Below are 16,602 nucleotides of genomic sequence, written 5' to 3'. Positions count from 1 at the left end.
TCACAATGTTGATTCTTCCAATCCAAGAACATGGTATATCTCTCTATCTATTTGTATCATCTTTAATTTCTTTCATCGGTGTCTTATAATTTTCTGCATACAGGTCTTTTGTCTCCTTAGGTAGGTTTATTCCTAGATATTTTATTCTTTTTGTTGCAATGGTAAATGGGAGTGTTTTCTTAATTTCACTTTCAGATATTTCATCATTAGTGTATAGGAATGCCAGAGATTTCTGTGCATTAATTTTGTATCCTGCTACTTTACCAAATTTGTTGATTACCTCTAGTAGTTTGGACTCCTTTTATTTCTTTTTCTTCTCTGATTGCTGTGGCTAAAACTTCCAAAACTATATTGAGTAAGAGTGGTGAGAGTGGGCAACCTTGTCTTGTTCCTGATCTTAGTGGAAATGGTTTCAGTTTTTCACCATTGAGGATGATGTTGGCTGTGGGTTTGTCATATATGGCCTTTATTATGTTGAGGAAAGTTCCCTCTATGCCTACTTTCTGCAGGGTTTTTATCATAAATGGGTGTTGAATTTTGTCGAAAGCTTTCTCTGCATCTATTGAGATGATCATATGGTTTTTCTCCTTCAATTTGTTAATATGGTGTATCACATTGATTGATTTGCGTATATTGAAGAATCCCTGCATTCTTGGAATAAACCCCACTTGATCATGGTGTATGATCCTTTTAATGTGCTGTTGGATTCTGCTTGCTAGTATTTTGTTGAGGATTTTTGCATCTATGTTCATCAGTGATATTCACCTGTAGTTTTCTTTCTTTGTGACATCTTTGTCTGGTTTTGGTATCAGGGTGATGGTGACCTCGTAGAATGAGTTTGGGAGTGTTCCTCCCTTGTAAGGCAGATTCTTTACCCCGGACTGCCAAGGAAGTCCTGAGAAATTAGCTTTATGTATGTGTCACAATTTAAAGAAACATTTTGCTGTTGTAAACCTGAAACTAGCAATATTATAAATCTACTATACTTCAATTAAAAAAAAAAAGGAAAGGGCACCTCAAAAAACTAAATAAATAAAATAAAATAAGAAGAGTGGAGGGCTTCCCTGGTGGCGCAGTGGTTGAGAATCTGCCTGCTAATGCAGGGGACACAGGTTTGAGCCCTGGTCTGGGAGGATCCCACATGCCGCGGAGCAACTAGGCCCGTGAGCCACAACTACTGAGCCTGCGCGTCTGGAGCCTGTGCTCCGCAACAAGAGAGGCCACGATAGTGAGAGGCCCGCGCACTGCGATGAAAAGTGGCCCCCACTTGCCACAACTAGAGAAAGCCCTCGCATAGAAACGAAGACCCAACACAGCAAAAATAAATTAATTAATTAATAAACTCCTACCCCCAACATCTAAAAAAAAAAAAAGAAGAGTGGAAATGTCATATTGACCTCTTCATGGTAGGGTTAGAGATTGCCCCCATCTTCTATTCTTCTTGCAAGTATTTTTCCTGTTAATGTTTAATCATCTGTGTTCCTACAACACGTAGTTCCTCAAAAACTATGTGTTGTTTTTATAAACAATAAACTTATAAACAATAAACATCTATATGAAAAAATAGGTTTTTAAAAATATAGAAATATTTTGGAAGAGGCAGTAGATTGTCCCAATTCTTGAGGTCAAGTCATAGTTTCTCTGCAATCCATGTCTTTAAAAAAATATATTTTTACAACTAGAAAAAAATACATAGACTCATTTAAACTTGCTTTCCATTCTATAAAAGGGGACAATAAGTTCTATTAAGTGTGTTAAAATATTCTTTTCTTATAATCACTTCTTGTATTTTAAGGGCAGTTTCTTAAAGTTTTTGTTTAGGAATTTAGGAAATACTAATCTAATAGTCAATGTCTGACTACATACTCAGAACATGTATAGTGTAAGTGCCTAATATTAAACTTTTTGATTGTAACATAAGTGCCTGACATTAAGCTTTTGGTTGCTGAGGCATTCATTTCAAAGACATTCACCTCAAATAAACATATTGCCAGCTGTGTGAAGAACTTATAGAAACAACTAGATAAGGAACCAGGTTGAGCACCGCCCCCATCCATGAATTCCCCCTTTTAGAAAGCCCTTGGTGACCTAGATAACTGACCACTTGAGTGGTCTGCTTCTCCCTTCCCACATCTTATTCCTACTCTTATGCCTTAACTTTGCCAAAAAAGAGTGAACTCATGAACCCTTAGGTACCCCACCCTTGAGCACTAATAAAAGCAAAACCCCAGGTCCATGCTCCCTCCCTCTCTCTCTACCCACGACCTTGTGTGGCCTTGTAGCACGCCCTGTACCCTCCAGGACCTGTGAGTAATAATAAATCTTGTTTGTCAAAGTTCCCTGATGGTTTGCTGAGATGTGTCCTGCAATCATAATAAGAACCAAAGAGGGCAGTCCAGTCACAGCATTGGCCCTGGTGATGGTGGGTGGGGGAAACGTCTGGCCAATCTGGAGACTGAGTTCAACCATGTGGGTGATCAATCAGTCAATCAGTCATGTCTCCATAATGGAGCCCCAGTGAAAACCCTGAGGCTCGGATGAGCCTCTCTGGTTGGCATTACTCCATGCACATTGTCACACATCAATGCAAGATTGTGTAAATCCAGCAAGAAACAAAGGATGCAAAGCTAGGTCCTAGGCAGGAGCGATTCAGACCACCCTTCCAGAACTGGAGCCAGGCCACAGACCCCTGTGAGGACCCCGTAGGTATGAGTTTCAGAGCTCTTAGGGGCATATGTTTGACCCCACGGGCATGGGACAGAGGCCAGAGAACACTCTGCAGAGAAGAAAACAGATACATGGCCAAGTGGGTGTAAGTCCAGGTCCCAGACCAAAAGGGACTTAGAAAATTTCAAGGAAGGCACTTCAAAGTGTGGGAGGCTTAAGGGGCAGGGCTGGGGTAGAGGCCCCTCTTGCTCTGGTGTGAGGGCAGTTACCACTACCAAGAAAATGTTTCTTTCAGAAATGCTTGCCTTTTGCATTAGTTGAGTTCTAATAGCATCATTCCCCACCTCCCCCTTGGAATTTCTGTGAATGTATGCTAATTAACTTGGAAAGCTGAGTACAGCAAAAATAGAGAGATTTTTAAAGACTATGTTATAAAATCCTATCTTCTCTAATTCTTTGAGTTGTTAACCTCTAGTCAGCTTTCAAACTTTCAGTTGTATGCTCTAGGGCCTTTCACATCTGCAAATCCTCTTTCTAGAATCTTTTATGCGCTAAACAGATCAAATTTCCCTAGAAGAAGCCTTCCTTGCCTGTGTTATTTCCATTTCCGGGAAGTGTTTTACATCTGCGTTGCAAAAGAGCACTCATGCCTCCTTCTCACTTACCATCCCAGGATAAATGTTACTTTCCTGACAGGCAGCTTGGATGCCTTCCAACCCCCAAGGCTCTTTGCATCAGTCCGTATGGAAATCCTTTTCCCTTCCAGACGAGATTGTCTTCTCCAGTACAAAATGGATTCTGTACTCTTTTGCCCTATCTCAAACTGCCTTCCCCCATACTCTCTAGAGGTCCAATTCTTCTAGCAAGGAGGTGGAATAAACCATTTCTGACCTGCCACACTCATCCTCTCCCACACCCTTGCTGGATTACTATTTCCCCTGTCTCCCTGCTTCCACGCCTTTGATCATGTTCTTGCTTGCACCTGGAATTCCCTCTCCGTTACTGCCCTTCCTCTCATGTCACCTCAAAGGAAGAAGAGCACCAGTTTAATCACAAGGCCAAGTTGAAGTATTATCTTTCCAAAAGCATGATTGTGACCATTTACCTTTCAGAAGAGTCTAAGAAAAAAAAGCACAGAATTCCTCCACATGTCAGTAAAGATTTCCAGCTCAAACCAGTCTACATGCTCCAGGCCAGCAGATAGAAGTTGAGGGGACACAGGTTTGTACCCAGCTACCAGCCGAACTTGGTGGCAGGGTATTAGAAAAAAAAAAAAAAGGCACAAATCAAACGGAAGCATGTATGGGAGGGGCGAAAAATAAAAGACTGCCTTCTCATAGAAATGTGTTTTTAAAATTTCTACAGGTAGAGCTGTCAGGACTGCATATCAACTTTCATGGGCCCGATACATTTTGGGCCTATGGGTCTCCTCCTACCATAATGCATTTCATGGGTGCTAAAACTTTCCTTTTTCTCTGATACAAGAAAAATAATTATTTTCTTCAATCCCAAGTTCATTTTTTTCTTTTGATTTTAAAAGAAATTTAAACAATTTAGTGAGTCCCTAAAGTACTGTGGAGGTCTAGAAATTATGCTTAATGGATAGTTAGCCCTGAGACTATATCTTATCATGTAGCATAAAAGACATGATTTGGCAGAGTGTTTTAGAGCCGTAATCCGGGAGCCAGGCTGTCTGGGCTTGAATCCTGTCTCTGCCCTTCTCTAGCGGTGTGACCTCAGAGGAGTTATTGAATATCTGTCTTTGTGACTCAGTTTCCTCATCTGTAGAATAGGGATAATACTATCACATAGTTTATTGGGTTATGGCTAAGGTTAAGTGGGCTAATATGTGCTAAGACCAAAGACTGACACATAGTACTATATGAGTACTATAAGCGTTAGCTATTATCATTATTAATAATTGTCAATGTTAGGTGCTTAATCAATGTATATTAAATGAAACAACAAATATTCTTCTTATGCCAAGGTATTATTTTCAACATCATCAAGCCACGTTAAAAGAAGGATTTTAAATCTGGACATAATTATTTCTATTTTTGAGAAAGAGGAAAAGAAAACAAAACCCTCTGGGAGATGAGGCAAACCCTTGACAATATATGAATGCATCTTGTTCTGCATATTATTGAAATCCCAAACTCTTCTAAGCTGGAAGCATTTAAGAAGCCATCCTTGATTTATATTAAATTAGTGAGCAACTAAACGCTCTAGGTCCTTTTTATATGAAAAATGATCAAACCAGGTTTTCTCCATTTTTTACTTCCACAATTCATTTTATAAACCTGGTTGGAGAACTTTACCTTATTATGACTACTTCACATCTCACTACTTTTAGACTAATAGCTATCTTAGTCTGTTAAATCTTGATTTTCTTTTAGCAATCACATTAGTTTTCTCACCTATCCTTTTACCATATAAAAACTTGATAAGCATAGTTTCTCTGATCTCATGTAAATCATTAACATATATCTTATCTAGGGCAGGGTCAGACCACTCATCTAAGAGATTGCTTCTGGGTTGACATATTTTGGAGATACAGTTACCCAAACAGTTTTTTTTTTTAATTTAATTAATTAATTTATTTTTGGCTGTGTTGGGTCTTTGTTGCTCTGCGTGGGCTTTCTGTAGTTGCAGTGAGCGGGGGCTACTCTTTGTTGCAGTGCGCGGGCTTCTCACTGTGGTGGCTTCTCTTGTTGTGGAGCACAGGCTCTAGGCACGCAGGCTTCAGTAGTTGTGGCACTTGGGCTCAGTAGTTGTGGCTCGCGGGCTCTAGAGCACTGTCTCAGTAGTTGTGGTGTGTGGGCTCAGTAGCTGTGGCACATGGACTTAGTTGCTCTGCAGCATGTGGGATCTTCCCGGACCAGGGCTCGAACCCGTGTCCCCTGCATTGACAGGCGGATTCTTAACCACTGCGCCACGAGGGAAGCCCACCCAAACAGTTTTAAATGTCCTGATTACCATCATTTAGCTCCAATGTTTTGATCTTAGCTACAGCGTAATCAGGAAAGACTTTGTAGCAGGCCGATTCACATCAACATTTAGCTTGTCTAGACCAGTAGTTTGCCTAGACATCAGAATTACCTTTCAGAATCTCCTCCTCTAAAACATAGATTCCGAGGCTCCACTCCTCTCTTGAGTCAGTAGGTTCTGAGTCCTGAGAATTAGTACTTCCGTTACGGCCAGCACCAGGGAACAAAATGCTCTTTCTAATCCTAGTGTGGTTTGTAGATCAGCAGCAGCAGCTGGAAGCTGGTTGGAAAGATAGAATCTCCTCTCCTACTTCAGACCTATTGAATTGGAATCTACCGATTATAGATCCCCAAGTGATTTGTAGGCACCTCAAAGTTTGAGGAGCACTATGTAAGCCGTTCCCATAAGTTAGCTTTCTAGTTACTCCAGAAGAAGGAGAAGGAAAGGGCCAAGGGGGCGGGAGAGAAGCTCTCCCTCTTCCGCTTGTTTTACATTTGGACTTGGACAAATTATTTCACCTCCCTTTACCTCAGTTCCTTTGTCTATCAAATGGGCATGGTAGTCATCCCTACCTCACAAGGATGTTGTAAAGATTAAACGAGTTAATGTGAAACACTGAGAACAGTCCCTGCCTACAGTAAACTCTCAGTGTATCTGTTCTGGGTTAAACTGTTCTCCGCCCCCCCACACCCCACTCCCAAAATATATTGAAGTCCTGACCCTCGGTGTCTGTGAATGTGACCTTATTTGGAAATAGAGTCTTTGCAGATGTGATCAAGCTAAGATGAGGTCATTAGGGTGGGCCTTAATCCAATATAATAGGTGTCTATAAGAACAGGAAGATGTCACCAAGGATTGACAGCCACCACCAGAAGCTAGGAAGAAACAAGGAAGGATTCCCCTACAGGTTTCAGAGGGAACATGGTTCCGCCAACACTTTGATTTCAGACTTCCAGCCTCCAGAACTGTGAGACAACACTATGAGATCCAGTTTGTGGGACTTTGTTACAACAGCCTTGGGAAACTAAAACAGTATCTTAGGTATAGTAATTATGGTTGTTACTATTATTACTACCAAGTGCTGGCACTGGGGAGACTGTGGTGAAGAAGACCCAGTCTCTGCCCTCAGGTAGATCATAGCATGGAACTGTGCCAGGAGTATAGTGATGAATGGCTTGATACCCATCTGGGGTTCGGAGGAGAACCACAGTGGGAGAACAGCTGGGAAGGCACTAAGCATTCTTGAGGGTCTAGAAAGACTTTCCAGGGGAGATGCGATCTCTGCAGAGGGGCTGGTAAGGTCAGGTAGGTACGAAGGCTACATGTACTGTTCCAGGCAGAGGGACAGTGTTTGAAGACCCCTGAGATGAAAGAGATGACTATAACATCTCTGAAACCACATCTGCCATTTCTTTCAGCCTTTGGTCTTGTAGGTGACCTGGAGATGAGAAAATGAGTTCCTTTTACATGGCCAAGCATCCTCACTTTTTCTTTTCCACCTGGAGCATCAGTTCTCCTCTTTGGAGTGAGTGCCTTTCACACGTCACTTGAAGACTTTTGTTTGAAAGAGGACTGTAAAACGGTGCTTGAGTGATTCTGTCATCCCACTTTGGCCCTCCCTCTTTCTCTCTCTTGTTCCAGCATCGTGCTGGCATGGTCCTTCTGTCTACTTTAGTATTTTCATGCAATCTGAGTTATAGTCTCCCGATACTTTTCTGATAAGAGATATATTGGTTTCAGGGATTTGTCCTTAGTTAAGCAATACATCTTGCCTCTTCTAGGTTTCTGTTGTACGTGTTCTTTCAGAAATGTTCCGTCAATCAGAAAGCTACCTATGTGGCCACACTTTTTTCTTTAGAATTATCAAGAAAATTGCTTTTATTCTCATTGAACTCATTTGCAGCTTTATTTTTAGTATTTTCATTTTAGTATTTTCATTTTTACAAACTTGCATGCCTGTTGAATATATTATTCTCTTTGGGGGCTTCTAACCATGGATTCATATATGTCTTCTCTATAAGAAGACATATATGTTCATTCAGTGAACATATATGTTCATTGTTCATTCATTCAATTAATATTTATTGAGCATCTACTGTGTAACAGGCACATAGAGCCCTGAACAAAATGACCCACATCCTTGTAGAGATTACAGTCCAGTGAAGATTTGTGTCTGTTTGGGTCATGCATTCTTGGTGGGGGAGGGTTGTTTTTCAATATTATGAACCCTAAGGTGGCACAGAGTCTCCGTCAGGATCCTAACAGCCAAGAAATACAATAACGAGATGGTGTCCTTGAGGATAGTCTATGAAGGGACTGTTTACAAGGTTGTGGACAGGGTGAAAAGAAGCTAAGGACTAGCAACAGCAGGACATCAGTTACCACTCCTGTGTCAAGGTCAAGGAGAGAGCTGTAGCTGAAGGTCAGGGCCTGCCAACAGGAACAGGGCAGCCAGTACCAACCTGCAGCCTGGCAGGGAGGGAGCAAAGGCAATAAGTACTGTACCTGTGATGGTTAGTTTTATGTGACAGCTTGGCTAGGCCGTGGTACCCAGTTTTTGGTAAAACGGCAGTCTCAATGTTGCTGGGAAGGTATTTTTTTAGATGTGATTAACACTGAAATCAGTAGACTTGGAGTGAAGCAGATAAGCCTCCATAATGTAAGTGGGCCTCATCTAAGCAGCTGAAGGCCTTAGAGGGAAAAAGACAGGTTCCCGGAGGAGGAAGGATTCTGCCTCCAGACTGCCCTCAGACTCAAGACTGCAACAGCTCTTCCCTGGGTCTCCAGCCTGACGGCCTGCCCTGCAGATTTTGGACCTGCCAGCCCCTCGCTCTCTCTCCCTCTCCCTCTCTCTCTTCATATACATATATATATATATATATAAAACATACATATACACATATATGTAAACACATGGGTAATACATATATGCATATATATACATATATAGAACTACACACGTACATATATCATTACATATTTGCACATATGGTTCTGTCTCTCTGGAGAGCCCTGAATAATACAGCACCTAACCACTCCTTCTCGCTTTGGTTTCCCACCAGCGCTTGCCAAACCCAACAAGCGAGCTGGGGGAAAGGGAACCCGTGGATGCTGTCTGTAGAGGTCAGCATCCTGAGGCACAGAGAAGGGAGGAGAGGGTGGATCTGGAGGGCCAAACCAGGATTGTCAAGACAGCTACTTTCCCACAGAGAGGACTTTCAGAGTACAAATCTGGCCATGCTACTAATGGCTTAAGTATCTTTCACAGAATGGAGCAAAGCTGAAGCTCCTGGCCCACATGGCTAGCTGCATCTTTCATGACCTCAGCCCTTCCTTTCCCACCAGCCTAGCCTCCTGCCTCTCCACCACCTTCTACTTTATGTTTCCGTGGTAATTCCCTGGAGCACTTACAATTCCCTACCCTGAGCAGGTTTTTTCATGCTGCTGTGCCTCTCTGTACACACTATTCCATCTGCCTGGGCTGCCCTATGCCCCCCATCCACTGGCAAACTCTTGCTTATCCTGCCAAATCCAGCTCACGTGTCACATGCCTTGTGAAATCTGTGAAGTCTGTCCTGTTTGCTTGGTCCCAGAATTCTCGCAGCTTTCCTCTCTGTTACCTCCATGGCATACACAGGATTCACTGATCACCCAGAATTCAGTTATTTATAGAGCGCTCTACCTTCCCCTGCACTGGCAGCACCGTGAGGACAGAAATGGGTATGATCCCTCTCCACGTCCCAGCCTCCAGCTCAAAGCCTACAAACGACAGAGGTGGTGAGCGCGAGCCCCCTGTGAAGAGGTTCTTGGGCTTCTCACTGAGATGCGATGTGCCCTTCTTTTTGGAACAGTTTCAAACGACAACTCTAGCTTTTTAAAACCCATCCATTCTGAATGTACCTGCATTTCTGCACATCCTACATTTTGAGGCAGCCTAGGAAATGTACTGCAGATTTCTTCATTGGCAAGTATCTGATGTCAACCTCACTCATACCAACTACCCACAGTGTGTAATGAAACACACTGAGCTACATTCTTCAGCTGCTCCTGGCAGAGTGAAGTGCATAAAAAGCAATTCAACAGTTGGACAAGGCTCTCTTGGTTCATCTCGTCCTGAGGTCTCAGCACCGAGTTGAGCTGTTCTAAAGCCCTTTTCAAAACTGTTTCGTCAGTTGGACACTAGAGACTCATTTCATGGGGTTCTGTTAAGGGAAGGATTGCACTTGACACACAGATTTCTGTGTGTGTTGGGGGAGTGTGAGGGGAAAACATAACACGTTTATTTAGTTCATTTTTTTTTAGTACAAGCCTTATTCATGTTTCCTTGAAATAAAGTATAATGTCCAACTTCAAATCAGTTTCCAGAATCTCTCTAAGCATAATGTGGAATTTCCCACTGCCAGTAAATGCTGAAAGGCTGTATTTCAAGCTGAAGTTCATTACAAACACCACCCCACCCACCAAGAATGAGCCTCTTTTTGATTGCTTAGGAAGGCTGGGATTAAGAACAGAATGGCTAAAATAACGACATAACAACTGAGAATAAATTAAATACAGTCCTGCTAGATTAGTAAATTTTGTACCATTTCACGTGTTTAATACCTGAAAAATGTTATTCTACAGTCATTTAATTGGTGATGTGCATGTACTAGACATAGAGCTGGTTGATGAGAGAATGCTCAGTGAGATGTTTGTTTCAGGGCACAGGGACATCTGGCACCCCACAGTCAAGTATAACTTAAACAAGAGGAAGGAGAGATTTGCTGGGATAAGCTTGGAAAGCTTTGCAGAGAGAGTGACATTTGAGCCTCGAAAAATGGTAGTGTTTCAACAAGCAGAGATAGGGGAGAATGTCATTCTAGAGAATGGGAACAACGTGGGCCAAGGTGTAGAGTGGGTCTCATGTGGGGACCCCTCCGTGTAAGGGGGCCGTGTCTACAGCATTAGGTGCATTGGGACAGGTTACTATGGGGAGATAAGGCTCGAAATACGGCTTTGCAATCACATCTTCAGGGACCCGAATGCCTCTATAAAGAATTGTAGTCAGGAGGCAGTAGGGAGCCATGAGAAAGTTTGGGCAAGGACATGGCATGATCTGATTGGTGCTTGGGGTCAGCGACTCTGGGAGATAGGAAGTGTAAGGGATGGATTTAAAGAAGGATAAGTGGGGAGTTCCCTGGTTGCTTAGTAGTTAGGATTCCGGGCTTTCACTGCCGAGGCCTGGATTCAATTCCTGGTCAGGGAACTGAGATCCCACAAGCCGCACAGTGTGGCAAAAAATAAAATAAAATAAAATAAAGAAGGATAAGTTGAAGAGCTCTCTTCATGTTTATAACGTTTCTTTTTAATACCTTACTGCTTAGACTTTATAGCTTGTTACACATTAACAGGTTCAAGTTGTGTATCCATGTCCTCTTTTGGAGAGAGGAACAGGAATTCTGCCTCAGTGAAATTATTCCCTCCTCCTCTCCTTAGGATGATAATCCCTACTATTATAATACATGTAGCTTCCTGTGTGCAACTGACTTGAATTTTGTGCCCCTTCTAGTAAAAGTTAAGTTTGCGTTGTAAAATATTTACCTATTTGGCTTAAAATTGAAATGTGAACTTTTATTTTAAGATATGTGAGTTCTTTGATCTAGCAATTCCATGGATGGAAATTTGTCCTAAAGAAATAATCAGGATGGCCACAAAGATTTATCTCTAAGGACATTCGTCTCTGTATTGCATATAATAGTAATAAGCTGGAAGCAGCCTAAGCATCCAGGAGGAGATTGGTTATGCAGCCAATTAAATAGTTTTTGAAAAATGTCTAATAATATAGGTAAATGTTATAATGTAGCATTGAATTTGAGAAACAGATAACGAATAAATATGATTCCATTTTGCCAAAAAAATTTTTAAAGAATTTATGGAGAAAGATTGGAAGAGTATTGACCAAAATTTTAACAGTGGATATCCTTGGTTGATGAGTGAGTAACATGGGTGATTTTTCTGTTATTCTTTGGCTTTTCTTATATTTTCTAAATTTTCTATAATGAGTATGTATAATTTTTAGTTATTAGGAAAAAATGCTATTTAAAAATTCCTTTCATGCTAGAGGGTAGATTACAGTTCAGAACAATTCTTAGCTCCTTTGCATCTCTTGAATGAGTCTGGGCTTCGGAGTCTTTATTTGAATGAGAGGATTAGTTCCATAAACTCTAATACCATTTACAACTCTAAGATGTCTCACCACATTTTCTGTGCCTTTCTGTGTTCCCACAGCACCAGGTACCTACTTTGTCATAGCACCACCCGTCACAAAGTAACTTAATTCTTATTTAGTTACCTTATGTCTGCCTCTTCCAGAAGGACCCAAGCGTCTTAGAGGAAGGAACAGTCTTGTATCACCTCTATTTGCCAGGAGCATTCTGGTTTCAAGTGACAAATATATTACTCAAACTGATTTAAGCAAAAAAAAAAAAAAAACAAGAAAACTAATATTAGTTCCTAGCACTAAAAAGTCCAGGGGGCAATCTAGTTTGGGTGTAGCTGGATCTAATATCCAAATGATGGTACCCAGACTCTGTCTCTCTCTGCTCTACTTTTGTTTCTGTTGGTCTCCTTGTCAAGCTACTGGCCCCCTCACATTCTCATAGCTTCAGTCTCCTTTGGAGGGAGATCTTTATCTCCTTGATAGTTCCACAGAAGTCCCAGATTACTTTTCTTGAGTTCCATACACAGCACTGTGGCCAGGGGCTTAAAATTTCCAGTTACTCCCCCTGTACCTGTGGTTGGTGGTAGTCATGGGAGGCAGGGTGCAAGGCTAGTCTCTCTTGAAGGAACCACATGAACCAAGAATACGGAATGAGTGTTTTCCCAAAGGAAAATCAAGATGCTGTCACCAGGAAAGGGAGAAATGGATTCTGGGTGAGTAAAAATGACAGCTATATCTCCTTCCATTTGCATCTCTAGCACCTTGCACTGTGCCTGGCATCAACTGGGTGAGGACTCAGTAAAAACCTTGTAGAATGAATGAAGGATCAATGTAAATTGTCATTTTTTCCCCCCTCAGAGAAACTTAAATCTCACCCAATTCTGATCAGCTGGGTGTACTCATGTTTTCTCTGATTGTAAATTCTGGCTTGGACAGTTTTTCAAATAGTTTTTAGCCTTCGCTACTAATACAAATTTGAAGTTGTTTTTATGAAATCATTTGCCTCTTCAGCCTTTATTACATATTCATTTTCTAAGAATCAAGTGAGAGTTTCTGTTGGATCAATGTAAAATGAGCATGACCATTGTAACTCTAAGTTCCAATCCAGGCACTATTATTAACTGATTCATACTTTGTCTTTGAAAGACTGTTGGAAAATTTTTTTCAATAGTATGTGGGCAACAGTCTAACTCAAATATGGACTTTACTTAAAGATTGCAAAACTTTCTTGCCAGAAAAGAAAAAACAAAACAAAACAAAAAAACCCAAAGAATAATAGGAATTCTATTGCTCACCACTCTGCTTTAATACAGCTTTAATACAGGTGAGATGCAGGAGTTTTTTTCTCTTGTAATTGGACTTCCTTTTTTTTTTTTTTTTAACTTTTGGCCTCACCACGCAGCATGTGGGATCTTAGTTCCCTGACCAGGGATCGAACCTGTGGTTAAGGGAGTCTTAACTGCTAGACAACCAGAGAAGTCCCCATATTATTATTTTTTTAAGTTTAATACAAGCACATGTAAAAAAAAAAATCTAACAGTACAAAAGAGCATGCAATGAAAGCAAGTCTTCTATCCCTGATTCCTCTTCAAAGAGGCAGCCACTCCTAATAGTTTTTTATGCACCTTTCCAGAGATATTCAATGCAAATATGTATAAGCATATCTGTATGTACTTATCTCCATAGCGCCCCTTTCCCTTTTTACATAAATGATAGTATCAATGTACTTGTCATGTTCTTGGTTTTGTTCACTGCATATGTCTCACAGAGAGTTCCATATTAGAAGATGGCTCCACCTTGTTCTTTTTAATGACTGCCTAGTATTTTAATAGAAGACTATACCGTAATCCTCTTAGCCATTCCTCTACTGATGGGCATCTAAGTTGTTGCAGTCTTTTGCTACCTCGCCAGTGAGGGCTTTCTGCTTCAGCTGACACAAAGTGTTTGCCTTTTATTAAAAGGCATCACTGGGGAACATCCCAAAGACTAAATAAAAATAACAGTAACAAAGAATCTAAAGCCATGGCATTGGCAAAGTACCACTTTGTAGTTCCAGGTAAAGTTCTAAATGCTCTAGTTTTCCTGGTACTAGTTTTCTAGTACCTCTGTCCTCCCACTCTATTTCTACCTATTCCTGTTAGATGTTAAGGGGAGGGGTATTATATTCTTCCTGAGGTCATTTCCAACCTCAAGTTCTGGAGCGCTGCTACTCCCCAGAGCAGACCCTGACACTCTAGATCCAACTGATTGAACTGAACTGCTCTTCTAGCCACCCAGCTGACCATGGCATGCTGGAGTGTAAATGTTGACAGTTGGTTGTGTCTTTTTGTCTTTTGTAATGCAAGTACCTGACCTTAAGCTTTGATTGCCACAGAGAGGCATCCACTTCAAAGATGGCTATCTGTAATAAACACATTGCCAGGCACAGTTAGATAAAGAGCCAGGCCACCTCCCCCTGTTGAGGCTCCTTTGTTTTAGAGATCTTGGTTGATTTTGATAACTATTTACACCATTTGTTTTTCTCTTTCTGTGCTTCAAATTCCGCTCTTATGTTTTAAATTCACCAATAAGGAATCAGACCTCAAAACCCTAGGCCTTGACCACAGTAAAAGCAGAATCCCAGGCCCTCACACTCTCTCTCACTTTCTCTACCTGTGACCTTGCTGTGTGGCCCTAGGTGTGCTGTGTAATTTCCAGGTCCTGTAAATAATAAACCTTTATTTTTTAAGCGTTTCCTGGTGGTCATTGCTGAAGGACATCTTGCAATCATAATAAGAACCAGAAGGGCTGGTCCAGCCACAACATTGGTTATTGATAGCCTGAGACCGGCACATTAACACATGCCAATCATTGATCTGTGTATGAAATGATAGGCCAGGTTGGGCCGACCTGGGCAGACTTCCAGAACAGTGGTCGTGGGAGAGCCATCAAAGTGGGACCAATTCTAGAGTTGTGAACTGGGCTCTGCACTCTCGAACACTACTTTTCCCTTGGGAGGGGAACTTATGAGCTGCCGCCTCAATCACAAAAAGATTCAGGGGGCTTTGACCTCTTTTTTTTTTTTTTTTTACATCTTTATTGGAGTATAATTGCTTTACAATGGTGTGTTGGTTTCTGCTTTATAACAAAGTGAATCAGTTATACATATACATATGTTCCCATATCTCTTCCCTCTTGCGTCTCCCTCCCTCCCACCCTGCCTATCCCACCCCTCTAGGTGGTCACAAAGCACTGAGCTGATCTCCCTGTGCTATGCGGCTGCTTCCCACTAGCTATCTACCTTACGTTTGGTAGTGTATATATGTCCATGCCTCTCTCTCGCTTTGTCACAGCTTACCCTGCCCCCTCCCCATATCCTCAAGTCCATTCTCTAGTAGGTCTGTGTCTTTATTCCTGTCTTACCCCTCTTATTGGACCTGTCTGAGGGTCTTTCTACTGAAACTTACTCAGCCTTCTGGAAGTGGTTTAGATACTTCACAATGGAGTCGTAACATACACACATTTACCTTGCAAGAATTCTATCGCATGTCTCGTGTGTCCTTAGCAAAAAGATAGAGAATTCAAATAATGCATGAAACGGCCCTGCTAGTCTACCTGATGAGTATCCACCCAGAAGTAGATACAGCTATGCCTGAAAACAACAATGTTTGTCATCTGAAAACTTCAGGAAGACTGTGGGAGTGACTGCAAGGGTTTGAGCCAAAAAGTCAAACTATTGTTCCTGGTGTTGGTATAAGAGTGGCGATAGAAGAAAGAGGGAGGAATTAATTGAGAGTAATCAATGAAGAGTTAGAGAATCTGTTAAAATTATCTTCAACATTGACCGCACCAAACCATGTATTTTTATGGAATTGTACTTGGTTTTGCATTTGAAGGATTTTCAAAGTTACCATTGACTGGATATGAAACGTACCCTTAATGTGGTTGAACTTAAAGCACGTTAGGTCTGACCCCACCATATCTCATTGGAACTTCTCTGAGGCTCACAGAGATAAAGTAGCATGCCAAAATTCACAAGCCAATACGTGTCCAGAATTCAAACTGGTGCTGCCAGCAAGGCCTAAAGACGTAGCCTCTGCTCTTTACTCATTTATAATTCTATTACCTACATAACTGGGAGTATGAGGGTGGCTCTGGGGTGACTAACCAACTGGGTTTACCCAGGACTAAAGGGCTTCCCAGGACTTAAAATTAGGACATTCCCAGGCAAATTGTGATGGCCAGTTACCCAATTTGGGTTTTGAAAGGCTCTGAGTCACATGATGTGACCATCCCATTTCATTGATCTATTTAGAACGCTTCCTCTGATATTCTGTGACTGGACCTTGTTCTGAGTGATAGGCTCAAGAATAATGCCTTGAAGTTTAAAATGGGCCCTTTAGAGTCTATGAGACCTAAGACAAGCCATTTGCAATGGATTTTCAGCTCTCTTCAAGTTTTTATTGAAGTCTTGAACTCTGTTAAAATCAATACTTTGATAATGCATGTAATCACTGACTGATTCATATGCTTTATAAATCTGTTCCCATGATTTGCTAGAGGTTGTGTTTTGTAACAAGGTAAACAAAGCCAGTGACAGGTGTTGTATTGCAAAACCATTCCTGTGAGAGGGGAAACCAAAGCAGATAAAAACTATGTGATGGATGGGAAGTTCTCCAAAGAAGTTATACAAATGGCCAATAAGCACATGAAAAGATGTTCAACACATTAGCCATCAGGGAAATGCAAAGCAAACCACAACGAGGTAC

This window comes from Delphinus delphis, chromosome 16 (assembly GCF_949987515.2).
Source record: "Delphinus delphis chromosome 16, mDelDel1.2, whole genome shotgun sequence".
In the NCBI taxonomy this organism is placed as follows: domain Eukaryota; kingdom Metazoa; phylum Chordata; class Mammalia; order Artiodactyla; family Delphinidae; genus Delphinus; species Delphinus delphis.
Note: the sequence above shows the minus strand (reverse complement) of the source record.